Consider the following 13,524-nt stretch of genomic DNA (forward strand, 5'->3'; position numbering starts at 1 on the left):
TTCCATTGCCACATTCCATCTACTGCAGGCAGGATACCTGGCTGGCTGAATGTCGCTGAGAAGCTCACAGAGACCGCCATAAGCAACAGTTTAACAGAATGCCACAGACTAATCAACCAAACTTTTTGGGTTGGGTTCTCTTTTATAGTCTGCAGGCATTAAATGAAAGAAGTCAGTGTTCCAGCAGAAGGAGACAACGTTTCAGAAAAGGCATTGTAGCAAACCAAAAAAGAAATTTTAAGCGCAGCAGTGTAACCAGCGCACATACCTGTTAGCTCGGGTGAGTTTAAAAGGCTGCTGTTGATAACAAGGGCATTTGCTAAATAGATGGTGTGTGTGCAACAATATACTGAAAGGTCAATTATATTGTGCAGCTTATCTCACCACCTGTAGTTATTTAGGTGAAAGCTCCAAAATGCTTGCCTAATATGTCTGTTTATCCAAAAGGAAGTAGAAAGGGAGAGCTAGAAAGATAGCATTGCATCACATTACATGGCAATGCAATGCACAGTTGCTGAAGTTGAACCAAAATGAGCTTGTAATCTGGCTTCTGCAACTTTGAACATGAAAAATCCAATGAGGAGAAGAAAAGCAGAGCCAAAGAGTCCATCCCAAAATCCGACAAACAAGCAAAATGAACAAAAAACATTGAATTCAATTCTTTCTGATTTTAGAAACTGCATTAAAGAAGGGGTGCACCGGTCCTGGAGATACTGCAATACCAGGTCAATGCGTGGAGTGGACAGAGCAAGCTCTTTTTCCATCTCCCTGTTCTAAAAATCCATTTAATATATGGTCCCCAGATAGGGGACGTATCAGATATTAAACTGATAAGAACAGATACTACACTTGATCTTAGCCAAAAGGCCGAGAAGCGATAACCAGAATTGGTTTCAAACTACGGAGCCACCCAAGGATCCTAAAAAGTCCATTTGTGGAGATGAGCTCCTGGACTCCCGTTAAGAAGACATGTTGTCAACCTCTAGATCCCTTACATGCCTGCACTTTTCGGCTTGCTGCTGCTGCAATCCACGCGTTTTAGATCTGCATAACTCCACCTCTTTAAACACAGCACCTTCACCCCCTGCTGTTCCCACCCGCCTCAACACCGTTGGAAGGGAGGAGAACCAATTAAGGCGGGGGGTGGGGTGGAACGAGCAGCTGTCTACCCTTAGCAGGAGGGCTCCTGATTACATACCTCTCCTGCTGCTGCTGCTGCTGGCTGTCCAGCAGCAGACTGAAGGTGGCTGCTGCTGTGCACAGGTATATAAAGGCTCAGAGCCTATTATGACACGCGCAGCCAGCGTTCCATTGCCACATTCCATCTACTGCAGGCAGGATACCTGGCTGGCTGAATGTCGCTGAGAAGCTCACAGAGACCGCCATAAGCAACAGTTTAACAGAATGCCACAGACTAATCAACCAAACTTTTTGGGTTGGGTTCTCTTTTATAGTCTGCAGGCATTAAATGAAAGAAGTCAGTGTTCCAGCAGAAGGAGACAACGTTTCAGAAAAGGCATTGTAGCAAACCAAAAAAGAAATTTTAAGCGCAGCAGTGTAACCAGCGCACATACCTGTTAGCTCGGGTGAGTTTAAAAGGCTGCTGTTGATAACAAGGGCATTTGCTAAATAGATGGTGTGTGTGCAACAATATACTGAAAGGTCAATTATATTGTGCAGCTTATCTCACCACCTGTAGTTATTTAGGTGAAAGCTCCAAAATGCTTGCCTAATATGTCTGTTTATCCAAAAGGAAGTAGAAAGGGAGAGCTAGAAAGATAGCATTGCATCACATTACATGGCAATGCAATGCACAGTTGCTGAAGTTGAACCAAAATGAGCTTGTAATCTGGCTTCTGCAACTTTGAACATGAAAAATCCAATGAGGAGAAGAAAAGCAGAGCCAAAGAGTCCATCCCAAAATCCGACAAACAAGCAAAATGAACAAAAAACATTGAATTCAATTCTTTCTGATTTTAGAAACTGCATTAAAGAAGGGGTGCACCGGTCCTGGAGATACTGCAATACCAGGTCAATGCGTGGAGTGGACAGAGCAAGCTCTTTTTCCATCTCCCTGTTCTAAAAATCCATTTAATATATGGTCCCCAGATAGGGGACGTATCAGATATTAAACTGATAAGAACAGATACTACACTTGATCTTAGCCAAAAGGCCGAGAAGCGATAACCAGAATTGGTTTCAAACTACGGAGCCACCCAAGGATCCTAAAAAGTCCATTTGTGGAGATGAGCTCCTGGACTCCCGTTAAGAAGACATGTTGTCAACCTCTAGATCCCTTACATGCCTGCACTTTTCGGCTTGCTGCTGCTGCAATCCACGCGTTTTAGATCTGCATAACTCCACCTCTTTAAACACAGCACCTTCACCCCCTGCTGTTCCCACCCGCCTCAACACCGTTGGAAGGGAGGAGAACCAATTAAGGCGGGGGGTGGGGTGGAACGAGCAGCTGTCTACCCTTAGCAGGAGGGCTCCTGATTACATACCTCTCCTGCTGCTGCTGCTGCTGGCTGTCCAGCAGCAGACTGAAGGTGGCTGCTGCTGTGCACAGGTATATAAAGGCTCAGAGCCTATTATGACACGCGCAGCCAGCGTTCCATTGCCACATTCCATCTACTGCAGGCAGGATACCTGGCTGGCTGAATGTCGCTGAGAAGCTCACAGAGACCGCCATAAGCAACAGTTTAACAGAATGCCACAGACTAATCAACCAAACTTTTTGGGTTGGGTTCTCTTTTATAGTCTGCAGGCATTAAATGAAAGAAGTCAGTGTTCCAGCAGAAGGAGACAACGTTTCAGAAAAGGCATTGTAGCAAACCAAAAAAGAAATTTTAAGCGCAGCAGTGTAACCAGCGCACATACCTGTTAGCTCGGGTGAGTTTAAAAGGCTGCTGTTGATAACAAGGGCATTTGCTAAATAGATGGTGTGTGTGCAACAATATACTGAAAGGTCAATTATATTGTGCAGCTTATCTCACCACCTGTAGTTATTTAGGTGAAAGCTCCAAAATGCTTGCCTAATATGTCTGTTTATCCAAAAGGAAGTAGAAAGGGAGAGCTAGAAAGATAGCATTGCATCACATTACATGGCAATGCAATGCACAGTTGCTGAAGTTGAACCAAAATGAGCTTGTAATCTGGCTTCTGCAACTTTGAACATGAAAAATCCAATGAGGAGAAGAAAAGCAGAGCCAAAGAGTCCATCCCAAAATCCGACAAACAAGCAAAATGAACAAAAAACATTGAATTCAATTCTTTCTGATTTTAGAAACTGCATTAAAGAAGGGGTGCACCGGTCCTGGAGATACTGCAATACCAGGTCAATGCGTGGAGTGGACAGAGCAAGCTCTTTTTCCATCTCCCTGTTCTAAAAATCCATTTAATATATGGTCCCCAGATAGGGGACGTATCAGATATTAAACTGATAAGAACAGATACTACACTTGATCTTAGCCAAAAGGCCGAGAAGCGATAACCAGAATTGGTTTCAAACTACGGAGCCACCCAAGGATCCTAAAAAGTCCATTTGTGGAGATGAGCTCCTGGACTCCCGTTAAGAAGACATGTTGTCAACCTCTAGATCCCTTACATGCCTGCACTTTTCGGCTTGCTGCTGCTGCAATCCACGCGTTTTAGATCTGCATAACTCCACCTCTTTAAACACAGCACCTTCACCCCCTGCTGTTCCCACCCGCCTCAACACCGTTGGAAGGGAGGAGAACCAATTAAGGCGGGGGGTGGGGTGGAACGAGCAGCTGTCTACCCTTAGCAGGAGGGTTCCTGATTACATACCTCTCCTGCTGCTGCTGCTGCTGGCTGTCCAGCAGCAGACTGAAGGTGGCTGCTGCTGTGCACAGGTATATAAAGGCTCAGAGCCTATTATGACACGCGCAGCCAGCGTTCCATTGCCACATTCCATCTACTGCAGGCAGGATACCTGGCTGGCTGAATGTCGCTGAGAAGCTCACAGAGACCGCCATAAGCAACAGTTTAACAGAATGCCACAGACTAATCAACCAAACTTTTTGGGTTGGGTTCTCTTTTATAGTCTGCAGGCATTAAATGAAAGAAGTCAGTGTTCCAGCAGAAGGAGACAACGTTTCAGAAAAGGCATTGTAGCAAACCAAAAAAGAAATTTTAAGCGCAGCAGTGTAACCAGCGCACATACCTGTTAGCTCGGGTGAGTTTAAAAGGCTGCTGTTGATAACAAGGGCATTTGCTAAATAGATGGTGTGTGTGCAACAATATACTGAAAGGTCAATTATATTGTGCAGCTTATCTCACCACCTGTAGTTATTTAGGTGAAAGCTCCAAAATGCTTGCCTAATATGTCTGTTTATCCAAAAGGAAGTAGAAAGGGAGAGCTAGAAAGATAGCATTGCATCACATTACATGGCAATGCAATGCACAGTTGCTGAAGTTGAACCAAAATGAGCTTGTAATCTGGCTTCTGCAACTTTGAACATGAAAAATCCAATGAGGAGAAGAAAAGCAGAGCCAAAGAGTCCATCCCAAAATCCGACAAACAAGCAAAATGAACAAAAAACATTGAATTCAATTCTTTCTGATTTTAGAAACTGCATTAAAGAAGGGGTGCACCGGTCCTGGAGATACTGCAATACCAGGTCAATGCGTGGAGTGGACAGAGCAAGCTCTTTTTCCATCTCCCTGTTCTAAAAATCCATTTAATATATGGTCCCCAGATAGGGGACGTATCAGATATTAAACTGATAAGAACAGATACTACACTTGATCTTAGCCAAAAGGCCGAGAAGCGATAACCAGAATTGGTTTCAAACTACGGAGCCACCCAAGGATCCTAAAAAGTCCATTTGTGGAGATGAGCTCCTGGACTCCCGTTAAGAAGACATGTTGTCAACCTCTAGATCCCTTACATGCCTGCACTTTTCGGCTTGCTGCTGCTGCAATCCACGCGTTTTAGATCTGCATAACTCCACCTCTTTAAACACAGCACCTTCACCCCCTGCTGTTCCCACCCGCCTCAACACCGTTGGAAGGGAGGAGAACCAATTAAGGCGGGGGGTGGGGTGGAACGAGCAGCTGTCTACCCTTAGCAGGAGGGCTCCTGATTACATACCTCTCCTGCTGCTGCTGCTGCTGGCTGTCCAGCAGCAGACTGAAGGTGGCTGCTGCTGTGCACAGGTATATAAAGGCTCAGAGCCTATTATGACACGCGCAGCCAGCGTTCCATTGCCACATTCCATCTACTGCAGGCAGGATACCTGGCTGGCTGAATGTCGCTGAGAAGCTCACAGAGACCGCCATAAGCAACAGTTTAACAGAATGCCACAGACTAATCAACCAAACTTTTTGGGTTGGGTTCTCTTTTATAGTCTGCAGGCATTAAATGAAAGAAGTCAGTGTTCCAGCAGAAGGAGACAACGTTTCAGAAAAGGCATTGTAGCAAACCAAAAAAGAAATTTTAAGCGCAGCAGTGTAACCAGCGCACATACCTGTTAGCTCGGGTGAGTTTAAAAGGCTGCTGTTGATAACAAGGGCATTTGCTAAATAGATGGTGTGTGTGCAACAATATACTGAAAGGTCAATTATATTGTGCAGCTTATCTCACCACCTGTAGTTATTTAGGTGAAAGCTCCAAAATGCTTGCCTAATATGTCTGTTTATCCAAAAGGAAGTAGAAAGGGAGAGCTAGAAAGATAGCATTGCATCACATTACATGGCAATGCAATGCACAGTTGCTGAAGTTGAACCAAAATGAGCTTGTAATCTGGCTTCTGCAACTTTGAACATGAAAAATCCAATGAGGAGAAGAAAAGCAGAGCCAAAGAGTCCATCCCAAAATCCGACAAACAAGCAAAATGAACAAAAAACATTGAATTCAATTCTTTCTGATTTTAGAAACTGCATTAAAGAAGGGGTGCACCGGTCCTGGAGATACTGCAATACCAGGTCAATGCGTGGAGTGGACAGAGCAAGCTCTTTTTCCATCTCCCTGTTCTAAAAATCCATTTAATATATGGTCCCCAGATAGGGGACGTATCAGATATTAAACTGATAAGAACAGATACTACACTTGATCTTAGCCAAAAGGCCGAGAAGCGATAACCAGAATTGGTTTCAAACTACGGAGCCACCCAAGGATCCTAAAAAGTCCATTTGTGGAGATGAGCTCCTGGACTCCCGTTAAGAAGACATGTTGTCAACCTCTAGATCCCTTACATGCCTGCACTTTTCGGCTTGCTGCTGCTGCAATCCACGCGTTTTAGATCTGCATAACTCCACCTCTTTAAACACAGCACCTTCACCCCCTGCTGTTCCCACCCGCCTCAACACCGTTGGAAGGGAGGAGAACCAATTAAGGCGGGGGGTGGGGTGGAACGAGCAGCTGTCTACCCTTAGCAGGAGGGCTCCTGATTACATACCTCTCCTGCTGCTGCTGCTGCTGGCTGTCCAGCAGCAGACTGAAGGTGGCTGCTGCTGTGCACAGGTATATAAAGGCTCAGAGCCTATTATGACACGCGCAGCCAGCGTTCCATTGCCACATTCCATCTACTGCAGGCAGGATACCTGGCTGGCTGAATGTCGCTGAGAAGCTCACAGAGACCGCCATAAGCAACAGTTTAACAGAATGCCACAGACTAATCAACCAAACTTTTTGGGTTGGGTTCTCTTTTATAGTCTGCAGGCATTAAATGAAAGAAGTCAGTGTTCCAGCAGAAGGAGACAACGTTTCAGAAAAGGCATTGTAGCAAACCAAAAAAGAAATTTTAAGCGCAGCAGTGTAACCAGCGCACATACCTGTTAGCTCGGGTGAGTTTAAAAGGCTGCTGTTGATAACAAGGGCATTTGCTAAATAGATGGTGTGTGTGCAACAATATACTGAAAGGTCAATTATATTGTGCAGCTTATCTCACCACCTGTAGTTATTTAGGTGAAAGCTCCAAAATGCTTGCCTAATATGTCTGTTTATCCAAAAGGAAGTAGAAAGGGAGAGCTAGAAAGATAGCATTGCATCACATTACATGGCAATGCAATGCACAGTTGCTGAAGTTGAACCAAAATGAGCTTGTAATCTGGCTTCTGCAACTTTGAACATGAAAAATCCAATGAGGAGAAGAAAAGCAGAGCCAAAGAGTCCATCCCAAAATCCGACAAACAAGCAAAATGAACAAAAAACATTGAATTCAATTCTTTCTGATTTTAGAAACTGCATTAAAGAAGGGGTGCACCGGTCCTGGAGATACTGCAATACCAGGTCAATGCGTGGAGTGGACAGAGCAAGCTCTTTTTCCATCTCCCTGTTCTAAAAATCCATTTAATATATGGTCCCCAGATAGGGGACGTATCAGATATTAAACTGATAAGAACAGATACTACACTTGATCTTAGCCAAAAGGCCGAGAAGCGATAACCAGAATTGGTTTCAAACTACGGAGCCACCCAAGGATCCTAAAAAGTCCATTTGTGGAGATGAGCTCCTGGACTCCCGTTAAGAAGACATGTTGTCAACCTCTAGATCCCTTACATGCCTGCACTTTTCGGCTTGCTGCTGCTGCAATCCACGCGTTTTAGATCTGCATAACTCCACCTCTTTAAACACAGCACCTTCACCCCCTGCTGTTCCCACCCGCCTCAACACCGTTGGAAGGGAGGAGAACCAATTAAGGCGGGGGGTGGGGTGGAACGAGCAGCTGTCTACCCTTAGCAGGAGGGCTCCTGATTACATACCTCTCCTGCTGCTGCTGCTGCTGGCTGTCCAGCAGCAGACTGAAGGTGGCTGCTGCTGTGCACAGGTATATAAAGGCTCAGAGCCTATTATGACACGCGCAGCCAGCGTTCCATTGCCACATTCCATCTACTGCAGGCAGGATACCTGGCTGGCTGAATGTCGCTGAGAAGCTCACAGAGACCGCCATAAGCAACAGTTTAACAGAATGCCACAGACTAATCAACCAAACTTTTTGGGTTGGGTTCTCTTTTATAGTCTGCAGGCATTAAATGAAAGAAGTCAGTGTTCCAGCAGAAGGAGACAACGTTTCAGAAAAGGCATTGTAGCAAACCAAAAAAGAAATTTTAAGCGCAGCAGTGTAACCAGCGCACATACCTGTTAGCTCGGGTGAGTTTAAAAGGCTGCTGTTGATAACAAGGGCATTTGCTAAATAGATGGTGTGTGTGCAACAATATACTGAAAGGTCAATTATATTGTGCAGCTTATCTCACCACCTGTAGTTATTTAGGTGAAAGCTCCAAAATGCTTGCCTAATATGTCTGTTTATCCAAAAGGAAGTAGAAAGGGAGAGCTAGAAAGATAGCATTGCATCACATTACATGGCAATGCAATGCACAGTTGCTGAAGTTGAACCAAAATGAGCTTGTAATCTGGCTTCTGCAACTTTGAACATGAAAAATCCAATGAGGAGAAGAAAAGCAGAGCCAAAGAGTCCATCCCAAAATCCGACAAACAAGCAAAATGAACAAAAAACATTGAATTCAATTCTTTCTGATTTTAGAAACTGCATTAAAGAAGGGGTGCACCGGTCCTGGAGATACTGCAATACCAGGTCAATGCGTGGAGTGGACAGAGCAAGCTCTTTTTCCATCTCCCTGTTCTAAAAATCCATTTAATATATGGTCCCCAGATAGGGGACGTATCAGATATTAAACTGATAAGAACAGATACTACACTTGATCTTAGCCAAAAGGCCGAGAAGCGATAACCAGAATTGGTTTCAAACTACGGAGCCACCCAAGGATCCTAAAAAGTCCATTTGTGGAGATGAGCTCCTGGACTCCCGTTAAGAAGACATGTTGTCAACCTCTAGATCCCTTACATGCCTGCACTTTTCGGCTTGCTGCTGCTGCAATCCACGCGTTTTAGATCTGCATAACTCCACCTCTTTAAACACAGCACCTTCACCCCCTGCTGTTCCCACCCGCCTCAACACCGTTGGAAGGGAGGAGAACCAATTAAGGCGGGGGGTGGGGTGGAACGAGCAGCTGTCTACCCTTAGCAGGAGGGCTCCTGATTACATACCTCTCCTGCTGCTGCTGCTGCTGGCTGTCCAGCAGCAGACTGAAGGTGGCTGCTGCTGTGCACAGGTATATAAAGGCTCAGAGCCTATTATGACACGCGCAGCCAGCGTTCCATTGCCACATTCCATCTACTGCAGGCAGGATACCTGGCTGGCTGAATGTCGCTGAGAAGCTCACAGAGACCGCCATAAGCAACAGTTTAACAGAATGCCACAGACTAATCAACCAAACTTTTTGGGTTGGGTTCTCTTTTATAGTCTGCAGGCATTAAATGAAAGAAGTCAGTGTTCCAGCAGAAGGAGACAACGTTTCAGAAAAGGCATTGTAGCAAACCAAAAAAGAAATTTTAAGCGCAGCAGTGTAACCAGCGCACATACCTGTTAGCTCGGGTGAGTTTAAAAGGCTGCTGTTGATAACAAGGGCATTTGCTAAATAGATGGTGTGTGTGCAACAATATACTGAAAGGTCAATTATATTGTGCAGCTTATCTCACCACCTGTAGTTATTTAGGTGAAAGCTCCAAAATGCTTGCCTAATATGTCTGTTTATCCAAAAGGAAGTAGAAAGGGAGAGCTAGAAAGATAGCATTGCATCACATTACATGGCAATGCAATGCACAGTTGCTGAAGTTGAACCAAAATGAGCTTGTAATCTGGCTTCTGCAACTTTGAACATGAAAAATCCAATGAGGAGAAGAAAAGCAGAGCCAAAGAGTCCATCCCAAAATCCGACAAACAAGCAAAATGAACAAAAAACATTGAATTCAATTCTTTCTGATTTTAGAAACTGCATTAAAGAAGGGGTGCACCGGTCCTGGAGATACTGCAATACCAGGTCAATGCGTGGAGTGGACAGAGCAAGCTCTTTTTCCATCTCCCTGTTCTAAAAATCCATTTAATATATGGTCCCCAGATAGGGGACGTATCAGATATTAAACTGATAAGAACAGATACTACACTTGATCTTAGCCAAAAGGCCGAGAAGCGATAACCAGAATTGGTTTCAAACTACGGAGCCACCCAAGGATCCTAAAAAGTCCATTTGTGGAGATGAGCTCCTGGACTCCCGTTAAGAAGACATGTTGTCAACCTCTAGATCCCTTACATGCCTGCACTTTTCGGCTTGCTGCTGCTGCAATCCACGCGTTTTAGATCTGCATAACTCCACCTCTTTAAACACAGCACCTTCACCCCCTGCTGTTCCCACCCGCCTCAACACCGTTGGAAGGGAGGAGAACCAATTAAGGCGGGGGGTGGGGTGGAACGAGCAGCTGTCTACCCTTAGCAGGAGGGCTCCTGATTACATACCTCTCCTGCTGCTGCTGCTGCTGGCTGTCCAGCAGCAGACTGAAGGTGGCTGCTGCTGTGCACAGGTATATAAAGGCTCAGAGCCTATTATGACACGCGCAGCCAGCGTTCCATTGCCACATTCCATCTACTGCAGGCAGGATACCTGGCTGGCTGAATGTCGCTGAGAAGCTCACAGAGACCGCCATAAGCAACAGTTTAACAGAATGCCACAGACTAATCAACCAAACTTTTTGGGTTGGGTTCTCTTTTATAGTCTGCAGGCATTAAATGAAAGAAGTCAGTGTTCCAGCAGAAGGAGACAACGTTTCAGAAAAGGCATTGTAGCAAACCAAAAAAGAAATTTTAAGCGCAGCAGTGTAACCAGCGCACATACCTGTTAGCTCGGGTGAGTTTAAAAGGCTGCTGTTGATAACAAGGGCATTTGCTAAATAGATGGTGTGTGTGCAACAATATACTGAAAGGTCAATTATATTGTGCAGCTTATCTCACCACCTGTAGTTATTTAGGTGAAAGCTCCAAAATGCTTGCCTAATATGTCTGTTTATCCAAAAGGAAGTAGAAAGGGAGAGCTAGAAAGATAGCATTGCATCACATTACATGGCAATGCAATGCACAGTTGCTGAAGTTGAACCAAAATGAGCTTGTAATCTGGCTTCTGCAACTTTGAACATGAAAAATCCAATGAGGAGAAGAAAAGCAGAGCCAAAGAGTCCATCCCAAAATCCGACAAACAAGCAAAATGAACAAAAAACATTGAATTCAATTCTTTCTGATTTTAGAAACTGCATTAAAGAAGGGGTGCACCGGTCCTGGAGATACTGCAATACCAGGTCAATGCGTGGAGTGGACAGAGCAAGCTCTTTTTCCATCTCCCTGTTCTAAAAATCCATTTAATATATGGTCCCCAGATAGGGGACGTATCAGATATTAAACTGATAAGAACAGATACTACACTTGATCTTAGCCAAAAGGCCGAGAAGCGATAACCAGAATTGGTTTCAAACTACGGAGCCACCCAAGGATCCTAAAAAGTCCATTTGTGGAGATGAGCTCCTGGACTCCCGTTAAGAAGACATGTTGTCAACCTCTAGATCCCTTACATGCCTGCACTTTTCGGCTTGCTGCTGCTGCAATCCACGCGTTTTAGATCTGCATAACTCCACCTCTTTAAACACAGCACCTTCACCCCCTGCTGTTCCCACCCGCCTCAACACCGTTGGAAGGGAGGAGAACCAATTAAGGCGGGGGGTGGGGTGGAACGAGCAGCTGTCTACCCTTAGCAGGAGGGCTCCTGATTACATACCTCTCCTGCTGCTGCTGCTGCTGGCTGTCCAGCAGCAGACTGAAGGTGGCTGCTGCTGTGCACAGGTATATAAAGGCTCAGAGCCTATTATGACACGCGCAGCCAGCGTTCCATTGCCACATTCCATCTACTGCAGGCAGGATACCTGGCTGGCTGAATGTCGCTGAGAAGCTCACAGAGACCGCCATAAGCAACAGTTTAACAGAATGCCACAGACTAATCAACCAAACTTTTTGGGTTGGGTTCTCTTTTATAGTCTGCAGGCATTAAATGAAAGAAGTCAGTGTTCCAGCAGAAGGAGACAACGTTTCAGAAAAGGCATTGTAGCAAACCAAAAAAGAAATTTTAAGCGCAGCAGTGTAACCAGCGCACATACCTGTTAGCTCGGGTGAGTTTAAAAGGCTGCTGTTGATAACAAGGGCATTTGCTAAATAGATGGTGTGTGTGCAACAATATACTGAAAGGTCAATTATATTGTGCAGCTTATCTCACCACCTGTAGTTATTTAGGTGAAAGCTCCAAAATGCTTGCCTAATATGTCTGTTTATCCAAAAGGAAGTAGAAAGGGAGAGCTAGAAAGATAGCATTGCATCACATTACATGGCAATGCAATGCACAGTTGCTGAAGTTGAACCAAAATGAGCTTGTAATCTGGCTTCTGCAACTTTGAACATGAAAAATCCAATGAGGAGAAGAAAAGCAGAGCCAAAGAGTCCATCCCAAAATCCGACAAACAAGCAAAATGAACAAAAAACATTGAATTCAATTCTTTCTGATTTTAGAAACTGCATTAAAGAAGGGGTGCACCGGTCCTGGAGATACTGCAATACCAGGTCAATGCGTGGAGTGGACAGAGCAAGCTCTTTTTCCATCTCCCTGTTCTAAAAATCCATTTAATATATGGTCCCCAGATAGGGGACGTATCAGATATTAAACTGATAAGAACAGATACTACACTTGATCTTAGCCAAAAGGCCGAGAAGCGATAACCAGAATTGGTTTCAAACTACGGAGCCACCCAAGGATCCTAAAAAGTCCATTTGTGGAGATGAGCTCCTGGACTCCCGTTAAGAAGACATGTTGTCAACCTCTAGATCCCTTACATGCCTGCACTTTTCGGCTTGCTGCTGCTGCAATCCACGCGTTTTAGATCTGCATAACTCCACCTCTTTAAACACAGCACCTTCACCCCCTGCTGTTCCCACCCGCCTCAACACCGTTGGAAGGGAGGAGAACCAATTAAGGCGGGGGGTGGGGTGGAACGAGCAGCTGTCTACCCTTAGCAGGAGGGCTCCTGATTACATACCTCTCCTGCTGCTGCTGCTGCTGGCTGTCCAGCAGCAGACTGAAGGTGGCTGCTGCTGTGCACAGGTATATAAAGGCTCAGAGCCTATTATGACACGCGCAGCCAGCGTTCCATTGCCACATTCCATCTACTGCAGGCAGGATACCTGGCTGGCTGAATGTCGCTGAGAAGCTCACAGAGACCGCCATAAGCAACAGTTTAACAGAATGCCACAGACTAATCAACCAAACTTTTTGGGTTGGGTTCTCTTTTATAGTCTGCAGGCATTAAATGAAAGAAGTCAGTGTTCCAGCAGAAGGAGACAACGTTTCAGAAAAGGCATTGTAGCAAACCAAAAAAGAAATTTTAAGCGCAGCAGTGTAACCAGCGCACATACCTGTTAGCTCGGGTGAGTTTAAAAGGCTGCTGTTGATAACAAGGGCATTTGCTAAATAGATGGTGTGTGTGCAACAATATACTGAAAGGTCAATTATATTGTGCAGCTTATCTCACCACCTGTAGTTATTTAGGTGAAAGCTCCAAAATGCTTGCCTAATATGTCTGTTTATCCAAAAGGAAGTAGAAAGGGAGAG

At 45.0% G+C, this 13,524-nt stretch overlaps 10 non-coding genes across 10 annotated transcripts; all 10 read right to left on the reverse strand.

Annotated features, from left to right (window-relative positions):
• Window positions 1–688: 688 nt before the first annotated feature.
• Window positions 689–879, reverse strand: LOC141246489 (U2 spliceosomal RNA). Its single transcript, XR_012310070.1, has one exon. It is a non-coding gene; the product is annotated as a U2 spliceosomal RNA (small nuclear RNA).
• Window positions 880–1,994: 1,115 nt separating this feature from the next.
• LOC141246490 (U2 spliceosomal RNA) lies at window positions 1,995–2,185 on the reverse strand. Its single transcript, XR_012310071.1, has one exon. It is a non-coding gene; the product is annotated as a U2 spliceosomal RNA (small nuclear RNA).
• A 1,115-nt stretch (window positions 2,186–3,300) lies between these two features.
• On the reverse strand, window positions 3,301–3,491 carry LOC141246492 (U2 spliceosomal RNA). The gene has a single exon (XR_012310073.1). It is a non-coding gene; the product is annotated as a U2 spliceosomal RNA (small nuclear RNA).
• A 1,115-nt stretch (window positions 3,492–4,606) lies between these two features.
• On the reverse strand, window positions 4,607–4,797 carry LOC141246493 (U2 spliceosomal RNA). The gene has a single exon (XR_012310074.1). It is a non-coding gene; the product is annotated as a U2 spliceosomal RNA (small nuclear RNA).
• Window positions 4,798–5,912: 1,115 nt separating this feature from the next.
• Window positions 5,913–6,103, reverse strand: LOC141246494 (U2 spliceosomal RNA). Its single transcript, XR_012310075.1, has one exon. It is a non-coding gene; the product is annotated as a U2 spliceosomal RNA (small nuclear RNA).
• Window positions 6,104–7,218: 1,115 nt separating this feature from the next.
• On the reverse strand, window positions 7,219–7,409 carry LOC141246495 (U2 spliceosomal RNA). Its single transcript, XR_012310076.1, has one exon. It is a non-coding gene; the product is annotated as a U2 spliceosomal RNA (small nuclear RNA).
• A 1,115-nt stretch (window positions 7,410–8,524) lies between these two features.
• Window positions 8,525–8,715, reverse strand: LOC141246496 (U2 spliceosomal RNA). Its single transcript, XR_012310077.1, has one exon. It is a non-coding gene; the product is annotated as a U2 spliceosomal RNA (small nuclear RNA).
• A 1,115-nt stretch (window positions 8,716–9,830) lies between these two features.
• LOC141246497 (U2 spliceosomal RNA) lies at window positions 9,831–10,021 on the reverse strand. The gene has a single exon (XR_012310078.1). It is a non-coding gene; the product is annotated as a U2 spliceosomal RNA (small nuclear RNA).
• A 1,115-nt stretch (window positions 10,022–11,136) lies between these two features.
• On the reverse strand, window positions 11,137–11,327 carry LOC141246499 (U2 spliceosomal RNA). The gene has a single exon (XR_012310079.1). It is a non-coding gene; the product is annotated as a U2 spliceosomal RNA (small nuclear RNA).
• Window positions 11,328–12,442: 1,115 nt separating this feature from the next.
• On the reverse strand, window positions 12,443–12,633 carry LOC141246500 (U2 spliceosomal RNA). The gene has a single exon (XR_012310080.1). It is a non-coding gene; the product is annotated as a U2 spliceosomal RNA (small nuclear RNA).
• Between the last annotated feature and the right edge of the window lie 891 nt (window positions 12,634–13,524).

This window comes from Phyllobates terribilis, unplaced genomic scaffold (assembly GCF_046119375.1).
Source record: "Phyllobates terribilis strain yellow unplaced genomic scaffold, ASM4611937v1 Scaffold_2556__1_contigs__length_124230, whole genome shotgun sequence".
NCBI classification, from domain to species: domain Eukaryota; kingdom Metazoa; phylum Chordata; class Amphibia; order Anura; family Dendrobatidae; genus Phyllobates; species Phyllobates terribilis.